Consider the following 21688-nt stretch of genomic DNA (forward strand, 5'->3'; position numbering starts at 1 on the left):
TTGTGCTCAGATTATTGAATATATGCTAAAGGTGATTCAGGTTCTTAGAAGTCTCCCTGCCTTCAGAGGAAGAAAATAATGTAATTAAGATGCAGTGATGGAATTTACAGATGCGGAAAGTTGGCTTAGGGTGGGTATTTCAGCTCTTGACATCTCCTCTTGTACCCTTTTCATGTCACAGATTATTCTAATCACCACTAATGAATGGATTAAATTGTTTTTGAGCACTTCATTGATTTTTAACCCTAGGATCACCAGTCTCTCCCCCCCCCCCCCCGATATAATGATTTTTGGCTGCAATCCAACTCAGAATGTTGCGTAATCCCGCTGGGCTGTGTTCTTTTCCCCAGCAGGATTAAGGGTATATCAACCCAACACCTAACGCTTTTTAACATTTGCGTTTTCTTCAAATTACAATTCCCAGGACTCGCCAGCAGAACTGGTATCAAAGGGCTGTAAATATGCAGTGTATAATAATAATAATAATAACAACAACAACAACAATAATAATAGTGTATAAACATGTGGTATATAGATTTTTGCAAAGGCATTTGATTTAGGAGGGCAGCCTCCAGGTAGGACCTTGCTCTTCCATGCCTGGTTCAAGCTTGTCAGTGCTGAGCGACCCAAGGCAATTTGATGTTTTACCCTATGGAACAGCTCTCAAATTATAAATCTAAAAATAAATGATATAAATACTGTATGGCACTCTTTGACACTGTGGGTCTGAAAGAGCTAAACGTAGTCCACTGGACTGGCTCCCATGATCTGGACGCTGAAATATTCTGCTCAAAAGCATAACAAACTCTATTGGCAGGGTTTAAATGTGCAAAGAGACTGTAGCATCAGGCTACTTAGATTAAAACAGTTTTCTTAAGAAGGGAAACAAACTTTGTATAGAAAGAGGGGAGAGTGAGTCCTAGCAACCTGTCTGTTCTGTTCATTCTGTTGCCTTCTGCCTGTTCAATTCTGCCTGCTAAAGAGGGAAACAGGGAGGAAGAGTGTTCAAAGGAGCAGGAAGTCTCCAAATGAGCCAATCAGGAGAGTGGAGATGATTTGAAAAACATCAGGAATCTCCTATTCTAACTATGCTAAATGCAGCTCTCCTCTGATGCTCCCTGCAGGATATTCTTTGTTTAGAATTATGCACACTACAGATCTCACATATTCCAACAGGCTCCTGGTCATCTCAATAAGAACTTACCAACAATAAAGGTAATAAGAAGAATGATGTTTAGGCTCAATTTTCCCTTCCAAGTAGTGTGGTGTATCTTGTCCTCCATAAGGGAACTCAAAGAAAATCTACTTCCTCTACTGGCTCAATGCTTTCCATAGCCACGCATGGTGCTTAACCTCCCATGGATCGGAGCTATAGACTCTCTACTCCTCCCTTTTCCCTCTTTAAGGACACACAGGGTGTTTCCGCACAAGGACCAATGTTGCCAATTTGTTCCACAAAGCGGAAATGCTATTTTAAATAGTGGAATCTCAGCGTTACGCATACCTGCATTTGTAGTGGAATACAGTAGTATTTTATTCATTCCCCACAGGTTTCTGGTCTCACAGGAATCGCTAGAAAGGAAGCGATTTTTTCTGTGCTTGGTCCCGCCCCTGGCCATCAATCAAACAAACAGCCAATGGGCGGTTGTTATCATGCTACGGAAAAGCCCCTTTCCCATTAAGCACAGGTTTAAAAAAAAAACACGTTGCAACGAATATGCGTTGATTCGTTGCAATGGAGAGACCCATCTAGCTGGTGTGTGAGCTGGTGATTCATCGTTACCACGCTCCCCCAAGTGAAAAAAAAAATCCGCCCCCCCCCACGGGCGCGATTTTTGGCCGAAAATAAAGGGAAATTGCAAATGGGGCTGTGTTGTGCTTGGGGACTTAGGGGAGCTTTAAAGCACTTCTGTGGAGGGACTGTAGCCAGAGAAGCCTCGCTGGGTAAATGAAGCCTCGCTGGTTTGTTGCTTTCCCTGCTCGCTCCGAGGAAAAAAAGTAGCGATTGCTTCGCCGGAAGTTCGGAGGAGAGAGCCAGGGGGAAGGACTTTGTTGGAACCGCAACAATGAGAACGCACAGGTCTTTTTCGCTAGTGTTGCAGATTGTTCGCAAGAGTGTAGAGCTTTTCGAAGGGTGAATTCACTTTTCCCGATTTCCCTAGAAGCGCTACAACGAATCGCTTTTCGCGGAACTGTTGCAGGAGTGTTGCAGATTGTGTGCGACGTCTTGCGGAACTGCAAATTAGTAGCGTTTACAATATGAAAGCCTTCTGCTACATTAAACTTGTGCGGAATGGCCCTCAGAGTGACACCCCTTTCCACTGTGGGGGCCCCTCTGTCAACCAGTCTGGCTGCTCCCACCACAACTGTACTCTGTTGGGACCCTGTGAATTCTTAAATTGGCTCTGGCGCTACGGGCTGTACAAAACCTTAAACTACTCCTGTTTCTTGGGTATGTATTTTTTCCTTGAAGCCACTTTGCGGTTGCCTGCCGAGCCTTTGCTTGACACGAACCATCCCTGGTCTCCATTTGGAAGGATTTAGAAGAGGGATTTACATAGCCAAGGTTCTGCTGGATTACCCTGAATTTTTAGCAAACCCTCTGTTTGTGCAATGGAAGCGTGGTGCTGTTTATGAGGACCTACGTTACTCAAGAGGCTCCAGTGAACGATTAGAGAACGCACATTTGGAAACTGTCTCTAACAAGAACAGCACTGGATTAATATTTCCCCTGCCCGAGTGAACTCGACTAATTTTGCATAAGAAGGATTTGCTACGTATATCCAGAGTCCACTTTGTTTAATTTGAAACCGATGGCTATAATCAATGTTTAAGATAAGAAAGTCCTCACAATTATTTACAGCTGTTAAGAAGCCCCTTGGTGGAGATGCTTTCTCCCGTCACGCTCTCTACCTCCAGTTAAGAAAAGCCCAGGAATATTTCACTAAAGTTTCTGTTTCTATAATGCCAGCAGAAGAACATTTTTTCCTTTAAAAACCCTCTGGGTGTTTTTTTTTTATCCCGTTTTCATTGAGTTGCTGTCTTTTTATGCCACCTATGAGTCGAAGGCTTGCCCATCTGTTTCTGGGAACAATCAGGATGACTGGCTTGCACCTCATTCCATGGCGGGTTCAAATAAACAGAGCCATCCTTCTTGGAGAATGAGGAGCACGAGATGTTAACCAACAGCCGGCCTTGTGAAGACAGGACAAAAATTTATGAAGCACTCAAGACATTTCCAGGGATTAGGACAAGGGTGTTAAAGCTTGAGAAATATTGCTTTGGGGTCACTTTTGATGTCTATTCTCAGAGGGGAAGAGGGGGAATCGGAGTCGCTGGGCCATCACTGCAGAGGTTTTAAAGCACAAAACAAAGGGTGGTGCATCTTGTTCACAACTGTTTGTGGAAGATGCACAACAAAAAAATGAATCCAGTAGCACTTTTAAGACCAACAAATATTTATTGAAGGCGTGAGCTTTCGTGTGCAGGCACTCTTCCTCAGACAAAATGGAACAAGAATCATGACCGTATAGATATATAGAAAAGATAAATTAGTGGTAAATTAGTGAACTGTGTCATAGTATCCAAATTATGCCATATTATGCCATTCTTGGCCAAAATAGCTAATTAGTCCTTTTGAGTTCAGTTGTTGTTCACAAAAACATTGGAGAAATAAAACTGTCCATGTTAGTAATTAATGGCAGACACTTTGCCAGGTGTGAAAAGAAATAATTAAAAGAGAGTAGTTGCTTGCTCCTTCCGTCTCCACCCAAGCATGGAAGCATCCCGCAAGTGACAAGCTGTGCTGGCCACTTATCTTGTCCTGAGACCAGAAAGTTAGATTTGAAATGACATTACATATTACTAACATCACATTATGGTCACATTGTCCCAAATAAAATAAAATAAAAAGAAGACGGGATTGTAAGGAATGTGGATATAAGAGTTGAATGAGGTTAGGATGTATAATGAGATAAAAAACCTATGTCCTTGTTGAGTCCAGGGTATGTCATTATTTTGAGTGTTAGCCTGTTCTCCAGAGGTGCTACTGTGTTGTTAAACTCTGTAACAAATATTGTCATTGCAGAAGATGTTGCATGTGGTTTTAGCTGTGGCAGAACATTTAAGTGTTAAAAATAATGGCTTTCACATAGGGATGCCAGTCCCCAGGTTGGACCTGGGGATCCTCTGAAATTATAGCTCATCTCCAGGAGACAGAGGATGGGCATAGGATGGGCCAGATGTCTCTCTCCATCAGGAAGTGAGATCATGAATGGGGAAGGAGCTTAAGTCCTTTATAGGCTGGAACATGGAAAAGTAAATTGAGACTTAAGACGAAGTAAGTGTCTTCTGTTAAAGCTTAAGGAATGAGTAAGAAATCTTTTTATTTAGTCCAATGGCACATTTAAGACAACAAAGATTTATTCAAGGCGTGGGCTTTCGTGTGCATGCATACTTCCTCAGACAATGGAACAGAAGAGTACAGACATAAGGAGAAAGTAAATTAGTAGGAAATTAGTAGGAAATAAACTGCATCACAAATATGCAGTATGATAATTCCTTGCTGGAAAAGCAAATCAGACCTCTAGGTTCAATTGTCATTCACAAAAACATTGGGGGAATTAATCTTTTGTTCTTTTTTAACCCCATTTTATTTAGTAAATAGAACATAAGAAAAGTGTTGGGACTTTTGGACTTGGCTCAGTTCTGAGTGTCTCCAAATAGAGCTGCAGTGTAACAGAGCATTTGGAAAATATGCAGGCATTAGTTACCTTTCTTGATGAGGTACAGATCCAGACTCCCACAGTGCTTTAAGGTTTAAATGAGAGTAATTTTTACTGAAATGATTATTTACACATATGTATCATATTCATCTGCTTCAGTCTCCTTACTGAAGCAGAGAACAAAAGCTTAAAGGAAGGTTGCAAAAGCAACATATTGTAAGCATTTATGGCTGGCCTGCAAGCAGACTACATGCTCACATGATGGAGGGAGGTGAGCCTAATGGTGGCTCCTCCTAGTTTAAGCAAAGGCACACAGAGCTTCTTTTCCAGAAGAAACAGGAAGCGGGTGGGAGCCCACCTTAAACAAAGGAATTCCCAGAGCACATGGCTCACAATTCCCTGCAACCCAACCTGTGACCACTTGAGGCCACTAGTGAACACACAAGTACAGCTCAGCTTTAAACAGCTTTAAAACAGCCCTTCAAGGCTGACTTCATCAAATTACTTGATGATTGCAATTTCAACAAAAACTCTGCTGTATCAGACCCTGTGTCCATCTAGCCCAACATCCTGTTTCTTTTAGTGGCCTCTAATGCAACCTGGGCAAATTGCCTTTAACCGTTTGGGGGAGCCCAATAACTTGTATTCAGAAGCACCATGTCTCAGAACCTGGAGGCATATTTGGTTGGTTCCATTTAGACCTTATGGCTATTCACTGTTGAGGCATCTGTCTCCAGGATGCGAGCAAGTATGTGTGCTACAGAAAATATACCATTGTATCTGTAATAGTTTGCAGCCAGAGAATGAGACGTGATTTGGTCCCAGTCCTAAAGGAAAGAAGAACTGGTAGCTGGTAGCTTCATGAAATCCCTTTCAAACAGAATTGCCAGTGCTGGGTTAAGGAATCCCCAGAAGATTTTGGAGGGGGGGGGAATGGAGAGACTTTTGCAGGGTATAATGGCAACAGAACTTGGTCACCTGGAGAGCAAGAGTAACAGTGGGAAATCTCCAGCCACAACCTGGCAACCTCACTGAAACAAGTTAGAGGAAAGAAGAGCTGGCTTCTTTAACACTCTCCTTTTCACTACCCGAAGGAGTCCCAAAGTAGCTTCTTACAAACACCTTCCCTTACCTCTTCCACAGCAGACACCTTGTGAGATAGCTGGGGCTAAGAGAGCTCAGATAGAACTGCTCTGCAAGACAGCTCAAAGAGAAATGTGACTAGCCCAAAGTCATGCAACTAAGTGCATGTGGAGGAGCGGGTATCAAACCTGGTCACTGCTCTTTAACCATTACACTGCTCCGGCTCTCTAGAAAGGAAGAACATCAGGGCAGGGATGTACCCAATGAACTGTGAGCAGAACTCTGTTCATGGAAAAGAATTTTTGTGGCTCTCCACTCCTGGTTCAGCCATTTGAATGGATGCCCTTAGTAGAAGAAGGAGTCTCAGAGCAGCTTACAATTGCCTTCCCTTCCTCTCCCCACAACAAACACCCTGTGAGGTAGGTGGGGCTGAGAGAGCCCTGAGAGAACTGCTCAGTCAGAACAGCACTATCAGGGCTATGATGAGCCAAGGCACGCCCAGCTGGCTGCATGTGGAGGAATGGGGAATCAAATCTCAGATTAGAAGCTGCCATTAGAAGCTACCATGCTGTCTCCAACAGGGCCTCCAGGAGAAGAGTGATGTTAAGATCTGCTGCGGGGCAGCAGAGAATAAGCACAAATCTCTCATAACTCTCCACTGCCACTGGAAAAGAAGCAGTGAATACAACATATTGTACGTCATAGTAGCTTCCCTTCAGCTGGGTTCTCCACTTCTGGTGTTCTCATTACAGAACTTTCAGCCATGCAAGTCTGTGACAGACGTATCTCCAGAGCTCCTTGATCATTGGCTTTATACATGTTCTGAGTAGAAGCAAAAGTGGCATCTTAGAAATGTATTAGAGGGGTCCCGCCCCCCCAGAAAGAAGCTTGTACATTTGCTGAATTCATGAGTCTTGTAATTATTTTTTTCCGCTTTAGTGAATTATGTTTCTATTACTGTTTCAAGCTAAGTAATGTCAATCTACAAATCTATTTTTAAAATGCTTTCCATGGTATATTTGTGGTTTGCTTCTTTGAATGGTAGGATTTTGGAGCGTCTCTTTCTTGCCGTAGACATTTGTGACTGGGTTAGTGAAGGCAGACCAAAGAGGAGAAGTTCTCTCTTTATCATACTTTGGAGTACGCATCATAATCCAGTTTCTCATTTAGACAGCAACCTACGTGAAGGACACCTGAATTTGGTGCCAATCAGAAGTTTTGTCCCATCCCCACATCAGTTTGGTCTTCTTTTGAGCTATTACTGTTTCCTGTTTCGAATGTTTTCTGAGAACAGGGGGTTAAATTCCACACGTCTTCCTTTCCTCCTGGCTTCCTCCCTGCCCCCCCCCTCCCCACCTCCTGCCCTTTACAAGGACACAATATCTCCTTCCAAGGAGGCTTTTGCACTGGGTTGTGTGAGCCGCTGACAAAGGGAACAAGCAATTTCTTAGCATTTCAATGTTGGAGTGCTTTGGGTTTTGTAAGTGGCCTGTGCACCTGTTGTGATAAGCAAAGTCCCCTTCAGAACCCAGCTGAAAAGGGAAGGCCCTTCCCCCTTTGGGAATGCTAATAATTAAGAGGGGAAAAGGGGGCTGACGGTTGCCCTGGATTCTTCGGTTGCACAAAACTTTTGAATTTCGATGGTTTAAAATGAAAGCCAGAGAAGCCAAAAGCACCTTCCTAAACAGCTTTGAGAAGAAAGAAAGAAAGAAAGAAAGAAAGAAAGAAAGAAAGAAAGAAAGAAAGAAAGAAAGAAAGAAAGAAAGAAAGAGGGGGACAACCTATTAATTGCAGCAGATTTTTAAACATTTCTTTCTGCACAGCCTAGTTTGTCCAGAGAATTGTGTTTCCCCTTCTCTGAAGTTGCATTAAAATGTTTAAAATCCTTCCTGCTGTCAGTGTCAACAGAATGATTGAAGAGGATATTCTTTAACTGCCCCAAATTGTGCTTCTGTTACTTATATATTCAAGGTTTTGCTCTTTCTGCGTGTGTGTGTGTGTGTGTGCGCACGTGTGCACACGCACGCTGTCTTGACGAGTGAGCCAAGATGTTCCTGGCTTTGCCGTTTGGTTAGGAATTAGTGTGGCATTTGTATAAAAAGTGTGCAAACTTCAGCGGCCAGGGCAGCCCTCCAATTCACCTGTATTGTCAGTCAGCTGGTGTGTCAACTTGAAGACAAGGCACAGCTTAAAACTCTGGAAGGGTGACAAGTGCATTCAGTTGTTTGAAAAAAGGCAGGGGAGATGAAGGGGGGGGGGAGATTAAAAAAAAAAAACCAGGGAAGGCTACCCCAGCTGCCAACACAATGCAAGCAGAGACTTTGGCTGCCATTCAAACCCACTCAAAACGAGTGTTTCAATTTAATACCAAATTAAAAGCAGGCAGTGTTGTATAGCACAGGGAAAAGATTATACATTAATACTCCCTCCCCCTCTCGTCCCACCCCGACATAATCCAAATGATTGCACTGAAATAAATAAAAGTTAAGCCTCCCCCCTCCCCCATTAGCTCTCTTTCCCGTTTTCTGTAATGTGGAATCAGATTTTTCTTCTTCTTAGAGGTAAAGAGGAGGAGTAATTAATGCACAGAATCACTCAAGCATCGTAGCCTCATCCCTTGAAAGTTATTCTTTCTCATTTGCGGAGTCTTTTTTTTTTTTAAATTCCACCTCCAGATACCAGTTAAAACTAGATGGAAGCACTGATGGAAAGTTTAAGGCCGAACATTTGGAAGAGGCTAACTTGACATCCGTGTAATTTGCAAAAGACAGTATTGCTTGGGGGTTGCATATTTTAAAGGGTTATGCTTTATGTTTGTCTATTTCAGAGGGGGCCAAACTGTGTCCCTCCAGTCCATGGACTACAATTACCATGCATCCCTGGCAGCACCATGATGGCAGGGTCTCATGGGAATTGTAGTCCATGGACCCCTGGAGAGCCACAGTTTTGGCCACCCCTAGTCTATTTTGTCCCCTGACAATATGGTGGATAGGCTTTGTTTCAGAATGTAACAGCTCTGGAATGTAAAGGCTGCACTTTATTCCATCATTCAAGAAAGCAGTTGCTTTAGAGTAGGGAGCTCCACCGTTCGACAGTAGGGTGGGAGAAAAATAAGGGAATTGGAGTCCCTTTTGGCATGGCAACATCATTTCTGGGACAAACTGGAAATGATGTTGGAACCGGGTGATGTGCTCATCCCAAGATCTAGGGCAAAACTGTAGTTTCAGAGGGATATTAGAGCATCACCTAAATGCATTGACATCAGTTCCGGTTTGCCGAAGGAAAAAGAGGAGAAAATGCTTGACCCAAATCAAGAAATCCCAAAAAGGTTAAAGGAATATGAACGTGCTGCCTGATCCTATAAGTGCAATGAACAGAAAAATGAAAAATGTTAAAACACACACAACACACACAAACACATTTATTTATTTATAGTGAAAGTTCTTTAACTTTAACACTCTAAAGAGTCAAGGGTAGCCTCACTACAGATTCAATTCTTAAATCTCAAACCTGGACCAAATGCCCTAGACCAAATGTGTTTTGACACACAGCCTTTGTCAGTGGTCAGGCATGCATAAACATACATAACTTGTAAAATGCATGCTATAAATACATTGATATACACAGATATATGTCTTTTTGTATATTTTAACATTTTTCATACTTATTGCATTTATAATATCAGGTGTTACATTCTTATGTCTTTAACCCAGGCTTTCTCAACCTGGGTTTCATGAAACCCCGAGGTTTCTTAACAGCCCAGGAAGGGTTTCTCAAGTGGGTAGGATTGAATTATTATTTTAAATATATTTTTTAAATTTGTCAAACATGTTTTGGATGATAAGATCATACATGATAATGTCAAAACCCGCCCCAATGGCCAATGATGGGCCTGGAGGGGGTGGGAAGGGGAGGGGCCCCAGGTGGACATGTAAACAGTTATGCTTCCTAACCACATTCTGCACAATAGTGCTATTTCCAAGGTTTCTCGAGGCCTGAAGAATGTTTCAGGAATTTCTTAATGGTAAAAAAGTCAAAAAAGGCTGCTTGAACCTTTCCTGGGTTTCTTGATTCATACGATTTCTGGTTTGCACCAGAAGTGACAACATGGCACCATGGAAACTAGAATTGGTAGGTCCCTGTCCCTCAGAATTTCTCATATGCAATGGAAAGAAAGGCAATCATTCCTTCAGCCTTCTATTCCTGCCCGCCCCCCATTCCGGGTAATTTTCTGGAAAACAATACTCTTCCCCCCCCACACACACTGCACAGTGAAATAATATTGTTAGTCAAAGGCCGCTGGACTTTGCTATAATAGACTAACTTGGCAGTCCTCTGGGATCGGCACAGACGGACTTCAAAGTCGCATTTCGAATTGTGCCTGGAAATTCACTGGAAAGAAATTGAGCAAAATGGAAATAACATGTCTGGAAATTTGCCTCTGCCAGCAGGAGGAATCCGGGAGTCAGAAATTATTATTATTATTATTATTATTATTATTATTATTATTATTATTATTATTATTATTATTATTATTATTATTATTATTATTATTATTATTTAATTTTTAGACCCAATAGGTCTCAGGGTGGTTTACAACATAAATAGTTAAAACACAATAAAATCCCCATAAAAACCCCAATTAACATCAGCAAAGGTTACATATAACATATAGCGGCGGTGGTCACATTTCTTATCTTAGTTCAGCCTGGTGGAGAGAATAATATTCAGAAGAGCGTGGCACCAATACAATAGATCTAACCATGATCTCGATGTTAGAGATCTCAATATTGGAGGGGAAATCATCACTGATTGCTGGTTTGGCTAGGAGAGACCATGGCATACCTCGACAAAGGTATCTTAATAAATATTCATTTATACTAATGTTTGTTTAATTTTACCCCTGTGACAATCCGGCCTCTTGCTCTCCCTTTTTTTTAATATATAGATTTGCTTATTCACTTTGCATTTTGCAACTAGAATGCTTTCCTTTTGTTCTCAGCTTATTTGATTTGATGTGCGCCGGGGGCCTACGGAGCATACTTTTGCATGCGCCCTTCCTCTCCTCTTTCTAGAAGGATTTGTTTGAATTACTTTAATTGGCAAGTGCTTGTTCAAACATAATCACAGCCATCAGTTACGGGCAGAAGTGCTTTGTTGCTTATATACAAATAAAGCTGTCTCTTGCATTTATGTCGCTTGAGCTGCTGTTGCTGTATTGCTAACAGAGGATTTATAGAACTTTGAAGAAGGAGAAGAGTTAGTTTTTATAACCCGCTTTTCATTGGCAACGAGGAAAGGGGCATTCCCAACAACTCAAAATGGCAGGTGTGGGGAAAAACCCAATTACACGCATTTCTGCATTGGGCAGCCCTGAATTAGAACTGGTTAGACCCTGCTTTTAAAAATGAAAAACAATTTTCTTGGGATTCCTATGCAAGTAAGAGAGCACAAAGGGGCGAATTTTAGTGCAAAAAATGGACAAAAAACTCGATCCTTTAAAAATGCAAATCCAAACGATATCCCTAGTGCAGAAACAGTCTTGATTCTTAACTTTTGTACTTCCTTTTCTGGTTTTGCTACTCTGAACCAGTTATTTCTGACCAGATTGGCTTCGATGCGGTAAACATCCCGGTGATTGTTAGAAGCAGTCGCATGCCGTCTATAACGTCACTGAAAGAAGTATTCTTTTAAGCAGGGGTAGTCAAACTGCGGCCCTCCAGATATCCATGGACTACAATTCCCAGAAGCCCCTGCCAGCATTCGCTGGCAGGGGCTCATGGGAATTGTAGTCCATGGACATCTGGAGGGCCGCAGTTTGACTACCCCTGCTTTTAAGCATTACAATATTTTTGGAGGAAGTGTCCAATCAAGTGGCTAGTCCCCCTCCCCCAGCAGGGCTCTGACACTTTTAACATCTTCCTGACAAGCAAGGGGGTGGGGTAGGAGAAATCACTGACGAGCAAAAATCTTTCCAGAAAAAAAAAAGCCGCCTGCCTTCTTGCCCGGTGAGACTCGCTAATGGTGCCATAAGAGAAGCTTGTGATGACGAGCAATTATTCCGAATAGCCTGTCAGACGCTAAGTGAAAACAGCCATGCTATGGATACATGCAAATAGATTTACTTTCAAACCGGGGTTTAAGGCGGGATTGTACAGACTGGTTCTTTCCCTTCCTGTCTCCCCTTGTCAGATGAGGCTGATGGATTGATGTCCATTGTGTCTCTTATTTGTTATTGTAAGTCCATATGTGTACAGATCCAGGGGTAAGATTAGGTTCCCCCTCTATTGTTAGGGGCAAGTCACGCAGTTCATTAAACCTCCTGGTCTATGGCAACACCTGCTCCTCTTCTCTCCAGACGCCGGAGACCCTGAGAACGTATTTATCAGTTTCTCTGTTCCCCTCTGCTTCCCTTTCAATTATGTATCTTTCCCCCCTACAAACTCTTCTGCCTTCAAACAAAATGGATATTGACGGCTTTTTTAATGTTTATTTTTTAATTGTACAAGTTTAGGTACTCCCCCCCCCCTTTAATATTTCATCACAAGGTTGCATCAAGTTCCCGCTTCCAGTCCTAAAAGAGGACAACGTAAGGGCTTGTTGGGGCTTGTTTGCACTAGAGCCAGGTATTTTGTAAAACGCACTAGGGGGAATAATAATTTAATACAAAAGAACAGACCCCTAAATACAATAGTCTACTGTATGTAAAGTTGTTTAAGAAGAAGAGCTGTTTTTTTTTAATCCACTTTTTACTATCTGAAGGAGTCTCAAAGCAACTTACAATTGCCTACCCTTCCTTGCCCCATAGCAGACAGCTTCTGGGGTAGGTGGGGCTGAGAGAGCTCTGAAAGAACAGTTACTGTCACAACACTCAAAACAATGGACTCAACAAGGACATAGTTTTTTTTTTAATCTCACTATGTATGCTAATCTTATTCAACTCTTTTATCCACATTCCTTACAATCCCCTCTTCTTTTTATTTTATTTTATTTGGGACAATGTGACTGTAACGTGATGTAAGTAGTATGCAATGTAATTCAGAATCCAACTCTCTGGTCTCAGGACAAAATAACAAACTGAGTCCCTTGTCCCTTGTGGGGATGCTTCCCTGCTTGAGTGGAGATGGCAGAGGCAAGCAACTAGTCTCTTAATTATTTCTTTTAACAACTGGGAAAGTGTCTGCCATTAATTACTAACCTTGACATTTTTATTTCTCTGTTGTTTTTGTGAACTACAACTGAACTTAAAAGGACTTTAGTTATATTCAGAGTAAGAAAAAGAATAGGGACACGGTAGGACAAATGCAGGGACCAGAAAGTGACATTGTAACAGGTGATGAAGAGAGGGCTGAACTGCTCAATTCCTACTTCTTCTCAGTCTTCTCTTGCAAGAGGAATCGTGTTCAACATGGCAAAATCATTTCATGTGATGAGGGATGGGAGTTGAGGCCTAGGATCATTGTAGGGGTAGTTCATAAAACATCTAGTTTCTTTAAAAGAAACCAAATCTACTGGGCCAGATGAATTGCATCCAAGGGTAATAAAAGGACTCATAGATGTAATTTCTGAGCTGCCATCCATTATTTTTGGCAATTCTTGGAAAACAGGTGAAATGCCAGAAGACTGGAGGCAGACAAATGTTGTCCCTGTCTTTAAGAAGGGGAAAAAGGAGGATCTGGGTAACTACCAGCCTGTCAGCTTGATGTCTGTAGCTGACAAAATTTTAGAACAAATAATCCAACAGTCAGTCCTTGAGCAGCTAGAGGGGATGGCTGTAATTACTAAGAGCATGGCTTTTTCAAGAACAAGTCATGTCACATTAACATCTCTTTCTTTGAGAAAGTTACTACCTTGCTAGATCATGGAAATTCTGTGGACATTGTTTACCTTGATTTCAGTAAGGCTTTTGATAAGGTTCTGCATGATATTCTTATTGGCAATTTGGTAAATTTGGTAAATCCTATTACTGTGAGGTGGACTGAGATGTTATTGACAGATCACACCCAAAGGATGTTTGTAAATGGTTTGTCATCTTCTTGGAGAGGAGTGATGAGTGTACCTCAGGAATTTGTCCTAGGCCTAAGTGATTTGGATGAAGGAATAGGCTTATTAAATTTGCAGATGATACTAAATCGGGAGGGGTAGCAAACACACCAGAATACAGAAACAGGATACAGGATGACCTTAACAGGTTGGAAAACTGGTCTAAAACGAATAAAATGAATTTTAATAGTGAAATGTACAGTTCTGCATTTAGGTAGAAAAAATAAAATGCATTACTATAGGATGGATGAAGACTTCTCTTTGCAGTAGTCCATGTGAAAAGGATCTGGGGGGGGGGGGGGGACTTAGTACACCAGACACTGAATATGGGCCAGCAGTGTGACTCAGTACCTAAAAAGGTAAATGGGATTTGGGGCTGTATTAAAAGAAGTATAGTATCCAGATCACATGAGGCGATGTTACCACTTTACTCCACTCTGGTTAGGCCTCACTTGGAGTACTGTGTTCAGTTCTGGGTACCATAATTGGAGAAAGATGTAGAGAAACCAGAGTGTGTCCAGAGGAGGGCTACAAAGATGGTGTGGGGTTGGAGACCAAGTAGCATGAGGAAAGATTAAAGGAGTTTGATCTTTTTAGCCTGGAGAGAAGGTGACTAAGTGGTGATATAACCCTCTTCAAATACTTGAAGGGCTGTCATATAGAAGATGTAGCAGAGTTGTTTTCTGTTGCTCCAGAAGGTCAGACCAGAACTAATGGATTTAAATTAATACAAAAGAAATTAATACAAAATACAAAAGAAACATTCGGAAGAAGTTCCTGACAGTTAGAGGGGTTCCTCAGTGGAACATGCTTTCTCGGGTGGTGGTGAATTCTCCTTCTTCAGATGTTTTTAAGCAGAGGCTTGATAGCCAACTGACAGAAATACTGATTTTATGAACTTAGACTATGAGTGGGTGGGCAGGAAGGGATGTTCCAGTGTTTGTCTCTTGTGGACCTTCCTTGCATACCCGGGGAATTGCTAATTGCCGCTGTGGGATGGTTGGTGAATTTCCTCCAGGCCAGGCTGGATTCTGGAGATGTTTGGTGGAGGGATCACTTGTGCATGAAATTGGGGTCAACATGGGTGGGCAGGTAGCTGTGAGTTCCTACACTGTGCCGGGGGTTGACTAGATGGCCCTGGAGATCCCTTCCAACTCTATGATTCTATGACAGATTAGCTGTTTTAGCAAAGAAATATCAAACTGCATAATTTGGATATTATGACACTAATTTGCCACTAATTTACTTTTGACATATCAGTACTCTTATGAGCCTTTTTCAGTTGTCTGAGGAAGAGTGCTTGTACTTGAAAGCTCATGCCTTGAATGTTGGTCTTAAAGGTGCCATTGGACTCAGTTTTTGCTTTGCTACTTCAGACCAACATGGTTACCCACTTGAATGACTCTTTTTTTTGTGTGATGGGCATGAACCTTGCTGGCTGGTGTGTGCATCTGCTCTCTTCCTCATGCCCCCACATTGAAAACATGACATCTGAACATGTCCTTCCCCCTTCTTTGTTTCCTTCCTGGCAAGGAAACAAATTTCTCAGTGGTCTAAGCATCCACATTGGGCTGTCATGAAAACCTGGACATAGTGGAAGATCCCTGCCCCCCATCTTGGCATGCTGTGCAAGGGAAGGGCCAACCCATGACTCTGGCTGAACTGGAGCCCCTCACAAACGCATCCAGGTGATCTGCTTAACATAGGTCATCATGTGAGTCTGAAGCAGCAGAACAAAGTTCGAATCCCGTAGCATCTTTAAGACTGACAAAGTTTTATAAGCTTTCATGTTTACATATGTATCTAAAGAAGTGTGCATGCACATGAAAGCTTATACCCTGAATAAAACTTTGTCGGTCTACAAGGTGCCTCTGGACTCTCACTTTGTTTTGTTACCCTCACATCTGCGCAGGATTCCTGAACTGACCTCTGGTTTTTGTATGTCAATTTAAACAATTGACATGTTTTATTTGTCACCGGATGCTCCTTTAGAAGGGTTACATGGTGCTGAACGACAATCCTGTTTTGCTCAGATTTGAGGGGAAAGCAGCTATACTTTTCCCTTTGAATTTTAGTGCAATCTGGAATCCTTAAACGGGAGACTTCAGAAACTATATTCCAGCACCCACCTCCCTTCACAAATTTCACTGAGCCTGAAGATGGAAGAGAAGCAGAGGCACAGGAAGTGTCAGGAAATAAAGGAATCGCTTGGCCAAGGGTCAGTGGGAGTATTTGGGCAGTGTGAGATTTATGGGGAGGGCATTAGCTATTCATTTCCTGGCTTTAAAAGCTTTAGTGCATAATAAATGTAAGACAGAGAGCTACATTGCCCTCACTGAGCAAGTGCTATTTAGAGAAGATCTTATTTTTATGTGGACGTTGCCAGTGAATTTGGCTGGATGGATATCCTCAATTATCCCCTCTGCAAGGACAATGTTGGTAGGTCACTTGGGGTAGTCACCTTTCTTCAAGGCTCAGTTTTGAAGCCTTGATCCTGATCCTCAGAAATAAATAGGGAAAAAACACATCATTAAAAATTTTTTTTTGGCCAGACGATCATAGAATCATAGTTTTGGAAGGTTCCTCCAAGGTCATCTAGTCCAACCAAAGATCAATGCAGGAAACTCACAACCACCTGCACAGCCAGAGGGACACCAATTCCTGGCCACCCACCCCAAACCCAGAATCCCTGGCCGGTCTGGACTGGAGGAAATTTGCCACCCAATCCTCAAGTGGCAATTAGCATTCCCCTGGGCATGCAAGAAAGGGCCACGGAAGAAGAAGAAGAAGAAGAAGAAGAAGAAGAAGAAGAAGAAGAAGAAGAAGAAGAAGAAGAAGAAGAAGGTTGGTTCTTATATGCAACAGATACCCTATGAGGAAGGTGAGGCTGAGAGAGCCCTGATATTACTGAAGAAGAAGAGTTGGTTCTTATATGCCGCTTTTCTCTACACGAAGGAGTCTCAAAGTTGCTTATAGTCACCTTCCCTTTCCTCTCCCCACAACAGACACCCTGTGAGGGAGGGGAGGCTGAGAGAGCCCCGGTATCACTGCTCAGTCAGAACAGCTTTATCAATGCTGTGGCGAGCCCCAGGTCACCCAGCTGGCTGCATGTGGAGGAGGAGCAGGGAATCAAGCCAGGCTCACCCGATTAGAAGTCAGCGCTCCTAATCACTACACCAAGACCTTTCAAGTACTTTCAGGTAGATGATGGGGAAAGTTTTAGCAGTCAAAAATGTGTGGGTTTGGCTGCTTCTAAAGCCTCTGAGGACCATTAATAACTCCTGGTCTTATATCTGCAGTTCTGATTTGGTGAAAGCCTCATCCCCACCAGTCAACTATTAACTACTGTTTCCCACATGCATATTTTTAGAATGTATATGTACTAAACTCCCCCCCCCCACACACACACACTTCTAGAACACACATTCTTGATGGCTCTGGAAGGATTTCCTGAATGGGTGGGAGTGAATTAATTTTTAATATATATTTTAAAATTAGTTAAACATTTATCAAGTTATATGACCAAATAAGGTCAGGTTGATCCACCCCGCCTCCCAAAATGGCCAATGATAGGCCTGGATTTTGTGGGAAGGGGAGGGGCTTCAGGTGGGTGTGTATCCTGCTGTGCTTCCCAACCGTATTCTGCACGATTGTGCCACTTCTGGGGTTTCTTAAAGCCTAAAGAATGTTTCAGGTGTTTCTCCACATTAAAAAAGTAGAAGGGTCTCCACAATGATTTCTCCCTCCCCCCATGAAGAGATCTGAAACTGAACGTCAACGATTTTTAAAAAATCGTTCTCTTAACAGGATGAGGAAACAGAACGAAAGGCATTTTCACCGATCCTGAAATAGCTTTAATTGCTACCTCAGGAACCACCAGAGGCCTATGATTTCATTAATTTTATTTGCTTATTTTTTTTTTATCCTCTCTGTAAGGCTGGAGGCATCTTGTATTAAAAATTTATTTACCATTTGCTCACAAGTGAAGTCATCTCCCTTTTTTAAATGCTCCTTTGCCCTCTTCAACTAAACATGAGTTTGTCCAGCAATAACACAGCTCTGAAAAAAACAAGGGTGGGCGAAGGATTCGTAATTTGTTCACAGAAACGGCATGAATGAATAGCAATGCCATCCCAAGGAGAGCTACGCCCTCCTACTGAAGTCCACAGGCAAGCCCATGGGTGAAATCCAAAGGGTGTAACTCTGTTTAGGATGGCACTGCCAGGCTACTCCCTTGCATGGCACTTAGGTTACAAACTGGATTCCTGCACATCCATTTTGTGCATCTAGGGCAGGGATAGTCAAACTGCGGCCCTCCAGATGTCCATGGACTACAATTCCCAGGAGCCCTTGCCAGCATTCGCTGGCGAATGCTGGCAGGGGGCTCCTGGGAATTGTAGTCCATGGACATCTGGAGGGCCGCAGTTTGACTACCCCTGATCTAGGGGACCACTTGACTGACTACCCCCAAAGGGTGTTGCGCTCTTCCAATTCCTACAGGCTGGTAATCTCTGGCCCAAGAAAGGTATGCCTGGCCTCAACCAGGGCCAGGGTCTTTTCTGTCTTGGCCCACACCTGATGGAATGAACTCCTGGAAGAGCTGAGGGCCCAGTCTGAGCTGCCTCAGTTTTGCAGGGAATGCAAGACAGAGCTCAAGATGGAGTTGGGAACTCTACTGTAGGTTGGGGAAATGCAGCTGATAGCACCACATATGGACTCTTTAATAGCTTTATAGACAAGTTCATTTCAACAGGAGCAGCTTGCGATGCAGAGCTGAAGAAAGCCATACCTGCCTAGTTAAAGACCAGGAGTCCTTCCCTCCTTTGCATTCTTAAAATCTTACATTCATATCCACATGAATAAAAAGCAGATAAGGCTCAACAATATTGAAGAGTCATGTATCAGAGCCCTTTTATTTGTATATTAGGAGAAAAAAATACCAGCCCAAATCTCCATGGTATACCCCCCAATCTACTAGAAAGCAAAAATGTTTTATTTATTCCTTTTGCTAAGCTGAAACATATCCACCATGTTTACCTGTTTGCATTTTTACAGTGGGAAGAAAATTATTATTATTTCTTATTCAATTTATATACCTCCCCTTACGGACCGGCTCAGGGCAATGTGCAACAATAAAATAATGATATAAGTTAGTTAATAACATTCAAAACCTTTAAAACCAGACCCCATAACATTCCGTAAGCCAGCAATAGCATCAATATGGATCTTAGAAGTTGACTCCCCCCACATTCAAGCAAATAGCTGTGCATCTTTTGGCAATTAGTACATAAGCCATTCTGTAATGGACATCATTTTATGTGTTTTGAGGCATGCCTGTAAGATGTGGGAGACTGGAGGGCAGATGATGGAGAGGGGGAGACATTTGTGCTTTGCTTTCCCTCTGAGGGCAGAGCTTGAGGGAGTCGGCTTCCCAATGCCCCTTAAACTCTGTGAGTGTATTTGTACGTCTCAGAGGACTCTGTGCAATAATTTTCAATGTTGCATCACTTCTAGCGTCTAGGGTATTTTTTTTCCTCTCTGGCATTGACAGAATTCTAACAGGGAGCCTGCCCTAATATATTAATAGTAGTAGAACCATCTTGAGTAATGTAAACAGGATGTAAACAGGAGGTCATGCAATAAGCAGTGAGAGGTTTGTACTTCCAAGCTGGATTTCATAACTTTTGTTGTGCTTGAACCAGGTATAAGAGACGTTGCATGTATTCTATGTGAACAAGTCCTAATATTGTGTCAAATAAACTAGCTATCAGTGGACAGTGCAAACGGAGAAGCTATTATTTGTTTTAATTGTGTGCGACCTTTCTTATGTGGTTGGTATGCAAAGTAACATTGAATGAAATCCCTAAAATGTTGATAACAAATTTTAATTACTAAATCAGCCCAACGACAGAATCCTTGAAAACAGCAGTCTGACGCCAGCACAGTTAATATAAATTTGGGAAGTGAAGGTCCAAGTGAAGTTGGGGGGGGGGGGGTTATACTTAACAGGGCAAATTTTGCAAGGTGCCTAAAAGGTGCCATCTTGTCTGGATCCAGTTTCTATGGTACTCATGGGGCTCAGGGTAGGGTGTGAGAAGATGGCTGACCCAATGTTGTTGGGACTGTCCATTGAGACGTGGTTCATGAATGGTGGCATTTCTTTGTGTTGTGGATGAGAGGCAGGAGATGCTCAAACACTTATGATAATGGAAGGGCACATTGGGTGGCTGGGAGAAGTCAGAAAGCTACTCTTCCTTTACAACTGACCAAGAAAACATGCTTGGTTTTTGATGCGTTGACTCCTCTTTCTTGGAGTGTCCATGTTCTAGTGGCCTTGTAAAAAATATAGTTGTTTAATTAAGAAAGGATGTACATGCCCTTACCCACCTCCCTTGGCTACTCAGCATGCTAAAATAATACTCCCCTGTGACCTTGAACTCAGGTAATCCACAAGATAGTAGAGCTGAATTTTACCCAGGTGGTAAAATGGTGGCAGCAAGAAGAAAAAGGAGGCAAGGCAGGGGCTGGTTTTCCCCACCTGGTGACACCATTCTTTACAGCTTCATTTACTCATCACATTTGCTTTTCATCCAAGATCAGCTTCCAGCAGTAAGAAAACAGTTTTCTTCTTGAGTTGCAAGGCTTATTTTTGCAAAGTAACAGAAAGAATGTTGCCTGATCAGGCTCCCAAGGATAAAGACCACATTAGAACTGAAATGAATGAGAACATCTGTTGTATTCTGTGGAATCGTGATGTTCTCAAATCTGGGATAATCCTTTAAAATGAGAGTCATCTGGACATACCATAGTGATAATATGTAGACAGTAAAACTAAGTAGCATGGGTTTCCTTTCTGTGTGTGATACCTATTAGCTGATTCATGAAATAATTCTTCCAGTGTTTGCACACTCCTGACTATCCCCAGGAAATATTTCCACAGGATTCGTACAGTCCTAACTGTCCCTAGATTATCACTAAACATAATAAAGCTCAAGTTGACAGCCTAACTGATTGGCCCTCCCTGGGGGTGTGCCAGAGAGAGAGAGAGAGAGAGAGAGAGAGAGAGAGAGAGAGAGAGAGAGAGAGAGAGAGAGCATTTTGCAAATGAGGGCCAATCAGTTCAAATTGCACTCTGCCAATGAGGGCCAATCACATCAAATTGCATGCAGACAATTTACTCCTTACCTGATTGCCCCCTTCAGAAATATTCCCCCAATAAGTGATGGCCCTCAACCAACAATGGTCCACCCTGGTGGTTTTTGCCCCAATCAGGAGGGAGCTCTCAACCAGGAAAAGGTTGATAAAGGTTCAGCTCTCTAACTCCCTGCCAGTTTCAGAAGTGTTTTGAGTGGAAAAGGAGCCAGCCTCAGAGCATACCCTGCTGCCAGTAAATTGCCTTGGCCTTCTGGCCTCTTTCAGCTAGGTGGTCATGGAGGAAGGGGGTGAACTGCCTCCTGCCCTGTGTGCCTTTGGTGGGGGGGGGGGCTGTGGGTGGCCCAGAAACAGCCCCCTGCTGGCCCTCTGGGACCATAATGCTGATGTGGATGTGATTCGGAAGATGTAGACTTTCCTTTTCCATATGGATAGCAGCTTGGTTTTGCTGAAATTTTCCCAAGACCATCACAACAAAGCAAACATGAGACCAAGGCATGGAAGATGGGGAAACTGTAGAGGGACACTGAGGCACCATCTTGACCCCGGGGGGGGGGGTGGCAGTTTTTAAATTACGTAATGGTTATTGTTATTAGCCATTACTGCCTCCCAGCATTTCTCTGTGTTTCCCACCTGGAACCTGGCATCCCTGCACCTCCATGGGATCCAAAGCCAGAGAGTCCCTC

The sequence above is a fragment of the Paroedura picta genome, chromosome 9, assembly GCF_049243985.1.
Source record: "Paroedura picta isolate Pp20150507F chromosome 9, Ppicta_v3.0, whole genome shotgun sequence".
In the NCBI taxonomy this organism is placed as follows: domain Eukaryota; kingdom Metazoa; phylum Chordata; class Lepidosauria; order Squamata; family Gekkonidae; genus Paroedura; species Paroedura picta.